General features: G+C 37.3%; 1 protein-coding gene across 50 annotated transcripts in view; it reads left to right on the forward strand.

Moving 5' to 3' along the window:
• The window catches only part of LOC106874615 (neogenin), a 303881-nt gene that overhangs the window by 138103 nt on the left and 148212 nt on the right, over nt 1-17566 (forward strand). The gene's annotated exons all lie outside the window — the stretch shown is intronic.

A 17566-nucleotide genomic window follows, 5' to 3' on the forward strand; every position in this document is an offset into this window, starting at 1 on the left:
GTAAGCCAGTAGTGAAGAAAACAGTCGCAGTAAACCAGAAGTGAACTAACTAAACCTTAACAGTAAACTAGAAATCATAAACAGCACTGGTGACCCAGTATTGAACTAAAATGACTATATTAAGCTAAACCAGCTGCAGTAAAAACATTAATTTGATTCAATAATGTCTTCAAGATGGTGTCTCTGTTATTTGTATCTGTCAACATTATGTCCCCAAAAATATATTCAATTAGAACATTTTTATCCACTTAGCACAGATTTGTAATTTTGCAGCGACCATATTAACTTTGGGTGGGTAGGTGAGTGGAAGGCTTTCAGGATACTGTTGTTTGTTCTTCTTGTTGTTATTACTGTCGGTGGTTGAGTGCTGCGTGTCTACTCCTTGGTCTTATACTGTAATCATTCATTCTGTTTATTGTACAACTAAACAGCGATGCTCCGACAATTGTATGGCAATAATTTTCATCAAAATAGTTATCTACGAACTTCTTTTCTTTTTGCTTTCTGTTTATCTCACCTCTGCCTATCTACCTATTTACCTGCCTCACCTTCTCCATCTGGTTCTCTCTCCCTATATATATATCTACTCCCTCCCCTTCTTTTCCCTCTGCTACTCTTTCTCTTCACACAACCTTGGTCACGTGTGTGCGGCTGCTATTTCTTTTCGTTCTTGGAATCACCAAGCTCGCACGTACTTCTTTGCCCCTCCTGTACGTGCTTCACAGGGTTCGAGACATACACACTTCGCGTCTGGCTGTACAGCCTTTTGTTTGTTTATTTCACCGTTTCGTTTTCCTGTCTTGTTTTCCGTCCGCCACTACCCTCCACGAAAACAATTTAATTTGTGTTCGTGGGAAGAACCATTTTAATGATGCGTACTGCCTTAATTCTTCAAAACGCCAGAGTTTTAATGGTGGCAGCTGATGAAGGGGTTGTTTCTATGTGGCCTGCTTGTTTGTTGCACCTTGTTTACCATTTTGTCCATGTTCTTTTGCCACGTCATGTACCCAGTTATGTATCTATATGTACATGTAGATGAACGTATATACATACACGTACATATATATGCATATACTCATATATTGTTTATATATATATATGTATATATTCTTCGAAACACCTAGTTTTAGAATGGTAGCACCTGATGAAGGAAATGTTCTCAACGTGGCTTGTGTGTTTTCTGGGCTCTGTTCATATTCTGTTTTTCATTTTGTCTACGTCTTTTTTTGACATCCTGTATCCAGATATGCATCTATATGTACATGTAGATGTAGGTATGTACATATATGTGCATGTACTCACATATTGTTTGTATTATTATATATATATATATATATATATATATATATATATATATATATATACACACACACACACACACGCATGCCTACTCTTCTTTCCACTTTTCCTAGGCATTTTCCTTTTTGTTATTGCTATTTTTAATGTTCAACTGTTCAAGTTTCAATATTCAATTTGACTATATATATATACATATATATCAAACACAAATTAAAAACAGAACTGTTTGATATATTCTCTCACTTCTGCCACTATCTGGCATGTACAAGTATACCCTCTAAATTTACAGTACCTATATATATATATATTACAGAGGTGTACTTGCATAGCAAGTGACCTGATCTGAGATCATGTGTTGGAACGGAAACAATTGCAGCGTGGGAGGTGTTTATAAACCATTTAAGAAACACTAAAAAAACCATTAGATTCACTTCAACGTTTAAATCTAATTTGCCAAAATATTTTTGTTGCTTTGAGACCATGACAAAATTCCATTTATATATATATATATATATATATATATATATATATATATATATATATATATATATATATATATATGAGTGAGTTGACAAATGAAAGAAGGGCACTCAACATATTTATTGGGAATTACGTATATGGATCAAAACAGTTTCATTCAAACTGCAACACGCTTGAAACTCAGAGTACCAAGGAGTTTGAATCAAACTGTTTTGACCCATATATATAAACTAAACTTCTACATTTGTGTATATATATGTGTGTGTATGTGTATGTATGTATGTGTACATACAGAGAGAGAGAAAGCTGTGGTTGTGTGGTTGAGAAGCTAGCATCCCAACTGTGGAGTCTTGGGTTCAGTTTCAATGCACAGCACTTTGGACATGTGTCTTCTACAATAGTCCTGAGCTGACCAAAGGCTACTGAGTGGATTTGGTTGATGAAAGCTGAAGGAAGCCTGTTGCATATACACGTGTGTGTGTGTGTGTGTGTGACTATGTATACCCTTGTCTAGATATGATTGTTGAAAATGAGCATCACCATCATCATACAAGCAAGCCTATTCATTTCCCGTCTTCCGTGCAAAAACATTGCCTTGCTTGGAAGCAGGTAAGGGCTGGCAACAGGAGGGGGACCCTGCCTTAGAAACCTAAATATGCCTCAACAAACTCAGTCTGATCCATGAAAGCATGTAACAGTATACATACTACTACATATTTTTAGCTATCCTCCCCTTCCTGTCCTTTATAATTCATTAAGGAGACATGAGAGTTAAACTTTGATAAGGCTTGCCCTTTCAATGAAGTATGTTATTGATTTAAGATATTGTACCTGCACATATGTATATGCATATAGATACACACACACACACACACACACACACACACACACACACACACACACACACACACACACACACACACAAATATTCACACTTGTGTTATTTTGTATGTAGTCTTGTATTCATGTATGCATGTGTATATCAGCGTATATATTGTTTTGTGTAATGGAGGAGGTGGTATTTTTAGTTCAATTTTGTGTATATTCATATATGCATTGATTTGTGTATATCAATGTATACACACCTATTGTATTAATATACGAGTTTGTGTGTGTGTGTTTGTGTATGTGTGCCTACACTCTGAACAGTGGTGGAGTGACTCTTTGAAGACCAATCCAACTGAGATGTATTCATATCCCATTTCTTTCCTGCTTAACAATAATGATAATAATAATAATAATAGGTGCTTCCACCAACTTGACATTTCTAGTGAACCATGATCTGTGGCATCTTTGGCACGATGCCGCTGGAATTGAACTGTAAATGTCACAGATCATTGCTTTGCTGGATTTTGTCTAATATAATTTAATTTCCTATATAGTTTCGTGTTTTTCCGACTGTCTTCTGTAGGTCATATATTCCATCACATCTTAGAGACGCTAGAATTAGCAGACCCCCAACCGACCGCCACGGGCTGTGAAGTATTTTGTAGTTGACTAATTGATAATGTAAAAGGACTTCAGACACACTGATATTGGTAAAAATCAGTTATATAAAGTTAAATTTAAGAAGAAAAAGAAAATGTAAGAATGAAAAGCTAATGTGCCATTTTGATAAGAGAATTCTAGTGTTTTGCAAAGGGTTTCCCTCACAACACACTAACATTATCTCCTTTACTCCTTTACTTGTTTCAGTCACTTGACTGCGGCCATGCTGTAGCACCGCCTTTAGTCGAGCAAATCGACCCCAGGACTTACTCTTTGTAAGCCTAGTACTTATTCTATCGGTCTATTTTGCCAAACCGCTAAGTTACGGGGACGTAAACACACCAACATCGGTTGTCAAGCAAAGTTGGGGGGATAAACACAGACACACACACACACACATATATATATATATATATATATATATATATATATATACATATATATATACATATATATACAACGGGCTTCTTTCAGTTTCCGTCTACCAAATCCACTCACAAGGCTTTCGTCAGCTCGGGGCTATAGTAGAAGACACTTGCCCAAGGTGCCACACAGTGGGACTGAACCCAGAACCATGTGGTTGGTAAGCAACCTACTTACCACACATGGAGTGTAACTCAGAATATAAAGTGCACTCTCCCTAAGAGTACTGTTATTGAATATCCATCATCATCATCGTCACATTTGTTATTATTGAGTATTCACTATCATTATTAAAGCGATGAGCTGACAGAATCGTTAGCATGCCAGACAAAATGTGTAGCAGCATTTCTTCCTGACTTACTTTTCGAGTTAAAATTCCACCAAGGTCTACTTTGACTTACATCCTTTGAGCGTCATCTGGGCTATGAAAATAAATACTAGTTGAATACTGGTACTAATGTAATCAACTAGCCACCCCATTTCCAAAATTTCAAGCCTTATGGCTATAGTCGAATTATTGAGTAAGTATTAGCCATCATTGCTTTAACATCTTTTTTATGCATGCATTATATTCATCTTTCCGTTCATGTTGGTATATCTGTAGAGGATTATTGTCAACCATCAGAACATCGATAGTTTCTGTTGAGACCTTGGAGTTTGCCCACCCGAACGAGCATGCATGATAAACTCCATATATGGGACAGAAATAACAGCAACACTACATGAGAACCTGACCGAAAAAAAGGTTGGGTTATGTGAAGGCAATTTCAAAAGATGCTATGCCAACCAGTTATCTTCTTTCTGGTATATGGACAGAAGTAAAGCCACTAAGCTTCGCTAGCCACATATGGGGCTTGAAGACTATCTCCATGCTACATATACTCAAGTGGAAAATAGAAAAAATCCATGCCATATGTTCAGAGATGTGAAAAATGTGAGTTATGCATAGCTGAATGATTGCATATCCTTTTTAAATGCAAGAATTCCACTACACTATTTAATTCCAGATGAGAAATTCTCAGCAAATACAAACATGTGGACAAATTTCTTTTGGCAAATTGGAGTACACCACCCTCTCTGGATTAAGGAGTTGTACTGCAAACTTTACACCCCTTCTGTTGATTCTACACCAACTAATTTTATGGCTTTATCATCAAAAGGGGCATAATTCTAATTCTCTTCTTTTTCCGTTTCTTTCACCTTTCCACATTTTGCATCCACTTTCATCTTGCTCTTTTCTCATGATTTCTTTTGTTCTATTGTCCTAATTTGCTACTTGTATAGACCATGTGCTCAGAGTTTGAAGATTGCTTGGAGACTCTAGGCTTGTCATTAAAACCTGCCTAGAAATCTCTCCAGTGTATGAAACTATTAGTAGCTCATAATTATATACTGTGTACATTAAACAATATATATATATATATATATATATATGACAGACTTCTGCATAGGCTCTGCCTACCAGATTCCACTGATAACGATTTGGTCAACCTGTGGTTCTAGTAGAAGACACTTGCCCATGGAAGTACTTAGTAGAATTGAACTCAGAATAATGTAGTTAAGAAGCAAGCTTCTTAACCGCACAGTTCTTGGCTTCTTTTCGCATCCTCAGAGGGCAGTGAGATCCCAGAAGATATTTAGTTTCAGTTAATGGTTTTGGGATTATGTGACTGTATCCTTTCTTCCAAAGTGATCCAAAAGCACTTATTCACCAGCTAAAGAAAGAACTTCGTTATATTTTGCATTCCTCGTTGTATAATTTTAAAAAGACTGGTTCACCATGGGATGCTTCTTTTACCTTTCAAACACTATTTTTGGTTTATTAAAAATGGTAAACTAGAAACTTCTCACCCTTTTACATCTTCCCTTTCTCCCTCCTCTCACACACACACACACGCAGTTTCTCTCTTTTTCTGTTCCATATTATTTTTCCATTCATTCTGTAACACTTCTACAATTTTTTCCTTTTTCATTCTCCATCTACTTCTCTCCACCACCACCACCACCACCACCACCACTGCACTTATCCTCATCCTCAACCCCAACCCATTTCTGTTTTTTTCCTCCTCTTCCTCCCATATCTCTCTCTCTTTCTTTACTCAGACACTTACCAGACACAACATGGACTATCACTCATGTTGTTCCATCACCATTATTTTTATTTTTTCACTACTCCATCACTGCTACCAACTTCTATCTACTTCACATGTATACACCAGGCACAAGTACAGCTTCTTTAGCCACACACTTCCAAACACACACGTATATATAGAAAGTTTATCTACTTTAGGTTACATGTATATCCCTTCTTTGTTCTTATACACATGTGCAATGGCATAAGGGTTGCAGATAAAATGCGTTTGTATGTTTGTGCATGTATAGTGGGTATATATATATCGCGATTGAGGCCCCCATGTAATCTTAGATTTATTGCTGTAGTTCTTTGTTTTATCTCCAGCGTGTTTTTATCTTTATACAAAAATTAAACTTACTGATTAAATCCTCATTTTACATCTCACTAGCAGCTTTTTTTTTTCTGAGATTATGATGAATAGGTATGCAGCCAGAGATTGTATTAACACACACACACACACATACACACATACACATACACACACACACACATACACACACACACACACACACACACATTACTTAGTGGTTAGGGTGTTGGACTCATGGTTGTAAGATTGTAGTTTCAATTCCTGGACCAGGCAATGCGTTGTGTTCTTAAGCAAAACACTTCGTTTCACATTGCTCCAGTCCACTCAGCTGGTAAACATGGATAATGTTGCAAAAGACCAGTATCCTATCCAGGAAGAAATATATATACCAAAGAAACCAGGGAACTGGCCCGGTCTTTTTCCCTGTTGGCATAGGTTAGACAACTATTATTAAAATGGTATTCTGTGACAGAAACCCAACTCTCTTACCAATTCTTCTTTCTCAAGAAAGGTATTTTTATTCCACTGTTCTTCACACATAGAGTAAAAGTATTGGATGTTCTGTCTACAAGAGATATTAACACTCTCGCCATTTTTCGCTCATACGGTTACAATGTGAAGGCACATGGAAGTGCACAAATGCACACACACACACACACACTCTGCAACCTTGTTCTTACTCATGCCAATACCACTCGTATACCATGTATAGTCCTTTCTACTGTAGGAACAAGGCCTGAAATTTTGGGGGAAGGGGGCTAGTCGATTACATCAATCCCCTTGCTCAATGGTACTTTTTTTTTATCAACCCTGAAAGTATGAAAGGTAGAGTCGACCTCAGTAGAATTTGAACTCAAAACAAAAAAGACAGATGAAATACTGCTAAGCATTTTGCCTGGCATGCTAATGATTCTGGCAGCTCACCACCCTTTTCATATACATGCATGCACCCTGACATACCCATATATTCCAGGTAGCATGCATCTCCTCTGCCGCCACCACTGCTATATGCATGATCACATTCCACAAACTGTGTGCTTTCTAGAGAAAGTCATGAATGTTACAACTTCTTGTTTCATATTTCCTTGGGTCTAAATGTTTATCTCCATTTAGGGATTTGTTGGGTCCCTTTTATTTTACACACAGTCTAAGGGTCTGGTCTTCCAGCTTACTTGGGTACTTCACTGGTGTTGGTACAATGTAAAAAGCCACCCAGTAGATTCTGCAAAATGGTTGGCATTAGGAAGGGCATCCAGCCATAGAAACCACCCCAAAGCTGACATTAAAGCTTAACATACTTCTCTGGCTTACCAGCTCTCTCCTTGTTAAGAATAGTAAGCTCTGACAAAGCAAAATTTAAAAGATGTAGCAGAACTATTTAACATCATAAACTCTACCCCCATTATCATCATCATCATCATCAACTTTTGTTTTATCAATGCCATCATTCTTTACAATTCTTTATAAAACTGTATAATTCAATCCATATCCCGCAACCAAAGAATGCGCCCCAAACTATGCCAAACAGTCATGGGAAGAATTTTGAGAGTGTTCGTTGCAATTCTTCATTCTCTGACATGCTGCCCTACCATTCTAGCCACGATAACATCTAGTATCACACACACACACACATACACACGTGTATGTATGTATCTAACTTACCCCATAGCTCCAGGCATCTCCAGCATTAAATACTTGGTTTACACGTCACCTGTCATCTCATATGTTACGTACTCTGTTATAAATCTCAGGCCCTCTCATCTATTATGTACCTAATTAATACAGACATTGCCGCTCATATTTTCACATTTATCTTCTATCATAATATAACAAAGGTTGTTTACTGTGGGTTTTCTTTTTACTTACTTATATATATTGTGTGGTTTTAGGTTCAACCCCACTGCATGGCACCATGGATAAGTTTCTTCTAGGGTCAGTAAAAGCCTTGTGAGTGAAACTTGGTGGATTGTAATTGTTTTCTGAGCTTTCGCTGGTTGACCTAATCATTCAATAATTTTCCTCTACAAGTTGGTCCTTCTGTGCTTTTTAACAAACATTGAGGCCAGTTCTGATGACAGCATTTTCTCTTGATCTGACCAGCCTTGGAGGCACTGAGAGAATGCAATGGCACAACCGCACTGCAATGTATTTTGTATGTGTCTAATGTTTGACTAAATTGGTCAAAAAATTCAGTTTGTGAATTATGAGGTTTGATTCTGTTGTAATGCATTTGTGCATAGATGGGGGAGGGCGTGTTTGTGTGTGTGACCTACACATACCTCAAGTCCCCTTTGGAACTGGAGTCACATTTATAGCTTAATATCATCATTGTTTAACATCCGCTTTCCATGCTGGCATGGGTTGGACGGTTAGACTGAGGACTGGCGAGCCAGGAGGCTGCATCAGACTCTAATCTGATCTGGCAAGGGTTTCTACAGCTAGATTCCCTTCCTAATGCCAGCCACTCCAAGAGTGTAGTGGGAGCTTTTTACATGCCACCAGCACGAGGGCCAGTCAGGCAGCACGATCGCCAGTCAGGCAGCACTAGCATCGACCACGCCCGAATGATGCTTTTTACATGCCAGTCAGGTAGCTCTGGTATCAACCATGCTCAGTATTGCTGTACCCTTTAACATTTAAAATGGTCAGATCTGACTTCTCACTCTTACCCTATAATGTCATTATAAAAATAAACAAAGTCTTGAAGCTATAAGGTAATGCATGACTAATTCAAAACACCGTGAATGAATAAGCAATACAATTGACAGAATAATCTGATTGCTAAGGGGTTAAGATGCATTTTAGGAATAAAAGAAATCTAAATTAAGGTCAGATAAATGGATATGTAAGTAAACAGATAGATAGGTACATAGGTAATACGGACAGACAAGCACATACATGCACAAATGAAGATTGAAACGCATAACCATAGAGACATGTGCACACTTCACACATGCACGCATATGGAGACACACATCCATACATAAGACACACGTAGATAGTCGCACAAACCCATACACATAGACACACTCAAACATGCACACACAAGGAGACTGAGGTACACACACAAAGAAACACACAAACACATGAATGTGCAGAATATATACACATATACAAACGTGCACACATATATATCCATACACACACAAACACATACATGCATACACACATGTGTAAACAGATACACACTGATGCACTCACATGCACGCAAACAAACAAAAAGGAACGCAGCTCTGATAACTAACAGTCGATGACTATTGAAAAGGTTGCAAGACGCAACGAAAATTTTAGGAAAAATAAATATGTAAATGAGTGGAAACCGAACCAGTGGGTGTGTCAAATGATAAGGCACTAAAATGATAAGGCACTCTCCCCAGACACAATAATATATAAAAGTAACTGACTTAAAAATAAAAAAAATTCTACAAAATATTTTTGCATTTAGCGTTCCACACTTTCCCCGTTACTTAAAGGGTTGTCTTTAATGTAAAATATAAAAATATAGATGCAGATTTAGATGGAGAAGTTAGTGTGACATACAGGCAGACAGATACCCGGATAAAAAAATATATATTTCCTGTTTAATTGTCTTCTGCACTTATAAGATTGTCTTTTCACTGTTTGCAGCTGCAACTGTATGCACTTAATCTGTTAATTATAAGAAGTAGGTCTGGATTACTGACAAGAATGAAAGTAGACATTTGTCGTTACACACCAAGCAGTCATATAATGTTCGTTTGCTTTTTTTTTTGTTTTTTTCTTTTGCCCCTCCAGCCTCGCCTCTACTGCATCATTACTGAAAATAGATGCAGTCTTGGCTTTTGTTCTTATATCTCATGTGTGTGTGTGTGTATGTTTGCTTTCTTTTAATAATTTTAACTTTTGGGAGATTATATAAATATATACTCTTTTATTTTTATGTGAAGCTAATTAACATAAATTAGGGCATTTGCAATTAAGCTAAATATTTATATATATATGTAATTAAATTTTAATTATTTTTCAAGGTCTAACTGTTTTAAGATTGAACATAAATAATTCATCCAATTTAAGCTATTACATTGACCTTTTCATATACATGCACAAACACATCCACACATGATTCATGCATGTGTGTGTGTGTGTGTGTGCATATATATATATATATATATATATATATATATATATACACACATACATACGTACACACATACATGCACGCACACACATATACACATGCATATTTTCTATACATCATTATGTACAAATATATTTATAGATGCAGGCATGGCTGTGTGATTGCTTCCCTACCACATGGTTCTGGGTTCAGTCCCACTGCTTGGTACTTTGGGCAAGTGTCTTCTACTATAACCCCAAGCCGATAAATGCCTTGTGGGTGAATTTGATACATAGAAAGTGTGTGGAATCCTTTCATATGTGTATATATATATATATATATATATATATATATATATATGTCTGTATGCATTAAGGTTTGCCCTCCTCCCCATCACTTGACAACTAGTACTGGTTTGTATACATGACTTAGCAGTTTGGCCAAAGTGATCGACAGAATAAGTACCAGACTTAAAAAATAAGTACTGGGGTTCATTTCTTTGATTAAACCCTCCAAAGCAGTGCCCCAGCATAGTTTACAATCCAATGAGTGAAATATGTAAAAGATAGAAAAGATACACACACATATTCTCTCTCTCTCTCTCTCTCTCTCTCTCCTCTCTCTCTCTCTCTCTCTCTCTCTCCCTCTCTCTCTCTCTCTCTCTCTCTCTCTCTCGCCACAAACAAACATTCACATCGTCATCATGCTCATTATCATTTTATATCTGCTTTCCATATTGGCACAAGTTAGATCAGTGGTTCTCAACTGGAGTCCATATAAGGCTTTGTTGCTAAAGTGTATACTTCTACAATGCACAGAATTTTTTAACAATTTTGTTTTATACAATTCTTAATAATATTTAGTTACAAAAATATAATGGGATTTTTTTTTAAACATCAAATGGCTATGAAGGTCCAATAGAATAAAACGGGACCCAAAAGGGTCCAATGGTTAAAAATGGTTGAGAACCAATGAGTTAGAGGGATCATCACACTTCTTACTAGGTGCCACTTCTCATAAACAGGCTAGATTCATTTTTGACTTGGTTTCTATGGCTAGGTATATTCTCATCACTGACCACTTTTTACAGCTGGGTGCCCTTCCTGTCATCAACCACTACACACAAACATAGCAAGGGGATCTGAAAAGAGATATGGGTACTGCCATCCTTCTTGATGCTCTAGTATTCGGAAAACTCTATGAAATATTATGCTTATTTATTTACATTGTTTTAAATTCATCATACATTATCTTGTAGCTTTGAGATTTCAAGATTGCGATTGTTTATTTCTAGAATGACATTTTAGGATAGATAGGATAGGTCAAATCCAACCAGCTTGAAGATAAAACAGTAGAATATTTCGAAGAGAAATGCCCAGTTTAAATGTTAAATGGTTAAAGACAAAAAAAAAAAAGGAAATTTTTTTTTTTTTTTTTACTTGTTTCAGTCATTTGACTGCGGCCATGCTGGAGCACCGCATTTAGTCGAGCAAATTGACCCCAGGACTTATTCTTTGGAAGCCTAGTACTTATTCTACTGGTCTCTTTTGCCGAACCGCTAAGTTACGGGGGACATAAACACACCACCATCGGTTGTCAAGTGACTTTGGGGGACAAACACAGACACAAACATACACACACATACACACACACATATATATATATATATATATATATATATATATATACATATATACAACGGGCTTCTTTCAGTTTCCGTCTACCAAATCCACTCACAAGGCTTTGGTCGGCCCGAGGGCATAGTAGAAGACACTTGCCCAAGGTGCCACGCAGTGGGACTGAACCCAGAACCAATGTGCTTGGTAAGCAAGCTACTTACCACACAGCCACTCCTGCGCCAGCAAAATTGGAATGGTTTTGGTTATATACCTCTGTTTGTTCATATCAGACATACTTGAGACTAAATATAAACAACAGTAGCAACAACAACAACTATCACAAGAAGCTGAGTGAAATATTTGAACGTAAACTGTATATATATATATATATATATATATATATATATATATATACATTGAAGAGTCTGATGTGCACAGCACTTGTTTCAACAACATGATTTAAGTGAAGTTGTGTTGAGCAAAATGGTTTAACACACTGGTTTAACATGACTGTCCCAACAAATTGTAAACTTGTTATTACCAGAATACAAATATCTGTTGCAGTTATAAGCCAATAACAAGTGGATAAATATTTGATTTTCTACATGTTTTATATTTACTATGAGATAAGATTTGGCAGCTTAACTGAGCTTTTTTAGTAAAAAAAAAAAATAATAGTAATAATAATAAAGTTAAATAAAATAAACTCGCAGTTCTTTCTCTTGCTTTCCGATAACATCTTTTTCTTTCCCAAATCACAGCTGCTCGTCAGTCTCTAGGCTATGTGATAACATTTATATCTGATAATAAAATCTCTCATTTCAAATTTCGTGGTGTATATATCCCTACCACTATCAACAACAACCACAACAACAGCAGTAACAACAATTTTTGATCAGTACCAACCCCACATCCTCTCTACCACTCCTGGTAAAATCTTCTTTAAAACCATAACAAATCTTTTATTTTTGATACGAGCAAATATAAGTTAAGTTGGGGAGAGATTTACTAGGTGGTGACGGTGGTGGTGACAGTGATAGTGGTGGTGGCGGTGGTTGGTGTCTGGAATAAGACCAATTACTTACTGTTTACAAATGTAAGAAGGTCTCTCTTGCTATCAGACCCCTTCTCTGGTTTCTTACTTTCAAGGGTTGTTAGCTGTCAATGGAGGAAAGATTTTGTTTTTAAATATTTAGAAAGTTAGTCAAGTAAAGAGCTTTGGCGCGCACACACACAAGAATAAAATGTTAATTTGATATAAAAAGTGTGTTTGTGTGTGTGTGTGTGTGTGTGTGTGTGTATATATATATATATATATATATATATATATATATATATACTCCCTGTGTGTAAACAGACACACACACACTCTGAATGTTTTCCAAACTAATTTGACAGGAGTTAGTTTACTTATCCCCTCCTCCTCCTCCTCCACTTAGCATTAACCCACCTCCCCACAAATCATGAGATCCCTGACTCCAGGCTCGGCTGTCACCTACAGAAATATTTACACTGTGAAGTATCAAGACACAGCACCATCTTTCTGTTATTTTTATTGCACTTCTTTAAAAACGGCATTCAGTTTTCTTCAACCTCATTTTTCGTAGTTGGTTTTTTTTTTTTTTTGAGACTAAAATTGGTAACCCTAGTGACATTTTGACCTTTTAAGGGATGAAGTTTCTAAGTTATGATCGTTTTGGGGCCCTTATAAGATATCTGAGCTGATTTACCAGCCAGCTGTTTTTATGCAAGAAAGAACAGGACTGATCTCTTATAAGTACTGTATTTGAAGGCATATAGGGGTTGCGTTGTTGTTGGCACTCCGTTGCTTACAATGTCAAGGGTTCCAGTTGATCCGATCAACGGAACAGCCTGCTCGTGAAATTAACGTGCAAGTGGCTGAGCACTCCACAGACACGTGTACCCTTAACGTAGTTCTCGGGGATATTCAGCATGACACAGTGTGACAGGGCCGACCCTTTGAATTACAGGCACAACAGAAACAGGAAGTAAGAGTGAGAGAAAGTTGTGGTGAAAGAGTACAGCAGGGTTCGCCACCATCCCCTGCCGGAGCCTCGTGGAGCTTTAGGTATTTTCGCTCAATGAACACTCACAACGCCCGGTCTGGGAATCGAATGTGCGATCTTATGACCGCGAGTCTGCTGCCCTAACCGCTGGGCCATTGCGCCTCCACTGAAGGCATATAAAACACACACACACATACCAAAAAATACCTCAGAAATCCACCCCAGGCCCTTTATGTGAAGTGGGGCCTATATTTGATGCTTTAACCTTTTCAGTGCCAATCTACCGAAGACTGGCTTGGATTTTATAATACAAACTTCCTCCTTTTACTCTTTAGCATTCAGATTATTCTATCAAATGCAATCCTTATTCATTTACATTGCTTTAAATTAATCAGGTATTATCTCATGGTCTCGGGGTATCAATGATGTTATTGTCTACTTTTAGAATGACCTGGTAGGGTAGGTGTGACAGGACTGGATCTGGCTGGTTTGAACAGATGTGGCTGGTTAAAATGATCTAAATTTAAACCTTCCATCAAAATTCCATTGATGTAGTGGTATGTGACCCTTGAAAAGAGGCCAAATATCCCTGAAAGCTTCATCCGAATCCATCCAGCAGTTCTTGAGATATCTTGTCCATGGACAAACAAACAAACACGACTGAAAACAATACCTCTGCCTTCGCTAAGGCGGAGGTAATAATAATATATGTGCACGTACACAATGGGCTTCTTTCAGTTTCCGTCAACTAAATCCACTCACAAAGCTTATGTGGCCTTTTCCATTACCTCTTGCTTTGATGCTGCTTTGGGTTAATTCTTCTCAGGACCCCAGCTATTGGATGAAAATTTATCTTGGCATCTATCTCGATTAACTAAGTAATACATTTAACAAATGTTTACATTAACTTAGTCACTAGAACTACAATTTGAACAACTACTTTGAAATTTTTACCTCTTGACTCTTTTACTCTTTTACTTGTTTCAGTCTTTTTGACTGTGGCCATGCTGGAGCACCACCTTTAGTCGAGCAAATCGACCCCAGGACTTATTCTTTAGAAGCCTAGTATTTATTCTATCGGTCTATTTTGCCGAACCGCTAAGTTACGGGGACATAAACACACCAGCATCGGTTGTCAAGCGATGTTGCGGGGACAAACACATACATATATATATATATATACATATATACGACGGGCTTCTTTCAGTTTCCGTCTACCAAATCCACTCACAAGGCTTTGGTCGGCCCGAGGCTATAGTAGAAGACACTTGCCCAAGATGCCACGCAGTGGGACTGAACCCGGGACCATGTGGTTGGTAAGCAAGCTACTTACCACACAGCCACTCCTACGCCTATGACCTTAACATTTACCCTTTTAAGAAGATATATTTCTGATATTTTGCCTTTCTTCAAAATAAAATTTCTTTAATATTAATATGTAAACAGCAGAATAATTTGATGAACGCAATTTATCAGATAAGAATAACCATTAGAAAATATATGTATTTTGTGTCCAATAATAATTCTGCCAATTTCTACTCAAATGTGAATCTATTAGAAATAGAATATCCTCTCTTTCCCATCTGCCAGATAAAAATAGATTTATATGAGTTTCCATATATGGTGAAATACTTTACTGTTATTTAGGCTCTAGGTCACTTTATTGATTTTTAAATAATCCTTTTTTTTTTTTTGGTTTCATTTCTAATTTTTTGATCTAGCGGTATCTTGTACCTGTTATAGCTCTTTTGTTGTTTGCAATATGACCTATGTATGTATGTAAGTATGTATATAATAAAAGTGCTTGATGTAGTGATATGTGACCCCTTGAAAAGAATCTGGTAGTATATTGAAGCAATTCATGTACTAAAAGGTCAGTATCATGAACACACGGTCATAAGTCCTTCCTTTTTATGTATATTTAGTTTGATTTTATGTGTTATACTAGAATCATCACAAGATAGATTATGCCTGTACATCATAAACCAGTTTTGTCACATGCTGCATCACCAGATTTCTGCCCAGAGAAATGAGATAGGAGTATTCAACACATATTGTAGAAGATTGTGGGGTTATTGAAACTAAAACTGGGAGTTTCTCTAGCACAGGGGTTCTCTACCATTTTTTTAATCTATGGTCCCCTTTGATTACTATTTTATTCTGGTAGACCCCCATAACCATTCGATACTTAAAAACTAGTTTTATAGAAACTTCTTTCAGAATTCCTATTTTGTTTTTTCCCACATTAACATGTGTAGGTAGAACTGTGAAATGTTAGAGAAAGAAACCAAGCTATTTCTTACAATACACAACCAATACATACATCTGAAGCAAACATTTTTCAGGGGCCCTTAAAATACTATTGTGGGTCCCCAATTAACTATTTTGTTGTGTGGACTCCCGAAAATCTTGTACTGACCCCAGTTGAGAACCACTGATCCAGCAGCTCAAGTTTCATGATATTGTGATCTTCAGACAAGGTCTGTTACATCTCAGTATTGGTAGTGTATTTATACTCTTTGGTCTAGTGTTTGTCCAATCAGTAAACATGAAAAGCCAATTAAGGAATAGACACAATTACTAGGGCAAGGGATATAAATGCACCACCAGTACCAAGTTGTAACAGTTCTTGCCTGAAGATTGCTGTGTCATGAAACTCAAGCCTCAAGATAACTACTTAGTTTGTTTCGAAAAAGAATATATCTGTGTGTGTGTGTGTGTGTGTGTATGAATGCACACTCTCCATATTATAAAAATAATTTTCAATGCTAAGTATTCCGGTTTTATTCACTGAACCACATACACATTGTATTGTAGTGTAAGTGGCTGAGTATTCCACACACACTTGTAACTTCAACATAATCCTCATGCAGAATCAGGTGACGTACCACATGGCAAACTTGGTCCTTGATTTACCAGCATCATCTATCCAACATGCTCCAAAACTGTTTCCATCTCGGGTCAACACGAAGTTATTGTAAAAGACACTTGTGACATGAAATACCACTTGGTGAGATTGAACCTACTCTCTCATGTTGATAAACAAGCTTCTTAACTACTTACCCCTGCCTATGTCCATACACACACTATATTGGTATTCTTTATAGTATTCTATTGGTAAAGCCATCATTAATCTTTCATTATGTTCTCTTTGTGAGGGTGCTTGGCACAGTAATTAGAGCCCTGGACTGGGCTGTGTGTTGTCTTCTTGAGCAAGACACTCTATTTTATGTTTGCTCCAGTTCACTCAGCTGTAGGAATGAGTTGCTACATCACCGGTGCTATGCTGTATCAGCCTTTGCCTTTCCCTTGGACAACATTGGTGGCGTGAAGAGAGAAGGCTGATATGTATGGGCAGCTACTGGTCTTCTACAAACAACCTTGCCAGGACTTGTACCTCGGAGGGAAACTTTCTTGGTGCAATCCCATTGCCATTGATGACAAAAGGGGGTCTTTATATTCTCTTGGTAATGTCTCGTACCCCTCCAAACATAAATACATACATGGATAGGTACAGACATAGTCATGTAGTTAAGAAATGTGCTTCCCAACCACATGGTTTCAAGTTCAGTCCCACTGTATGGCACTTTGGGCATGTATCTTCTGCTATAGCCCCAGTTCAACCAAAGCCTTTCAAGTGGATTTGGTAGGCAGAAACAGAAAGAAGCCTGTTTTGTCTGTGTGTCCTTG

Source organism: Octopus bimaculoides, chromosome 9 (assembly GCF_046866305.1).
Source record: "Octopus bimaculoides isolate indiv1 chromosome 9, ASM4686630v1, whole genome shotgun sequence".
Lineage (NCBI taxonomy): Eukaryota > Metazoa > Mollusca > Cephalopoda > Octopoda > Octopodidae > Octopus > Octopus bimaculoides.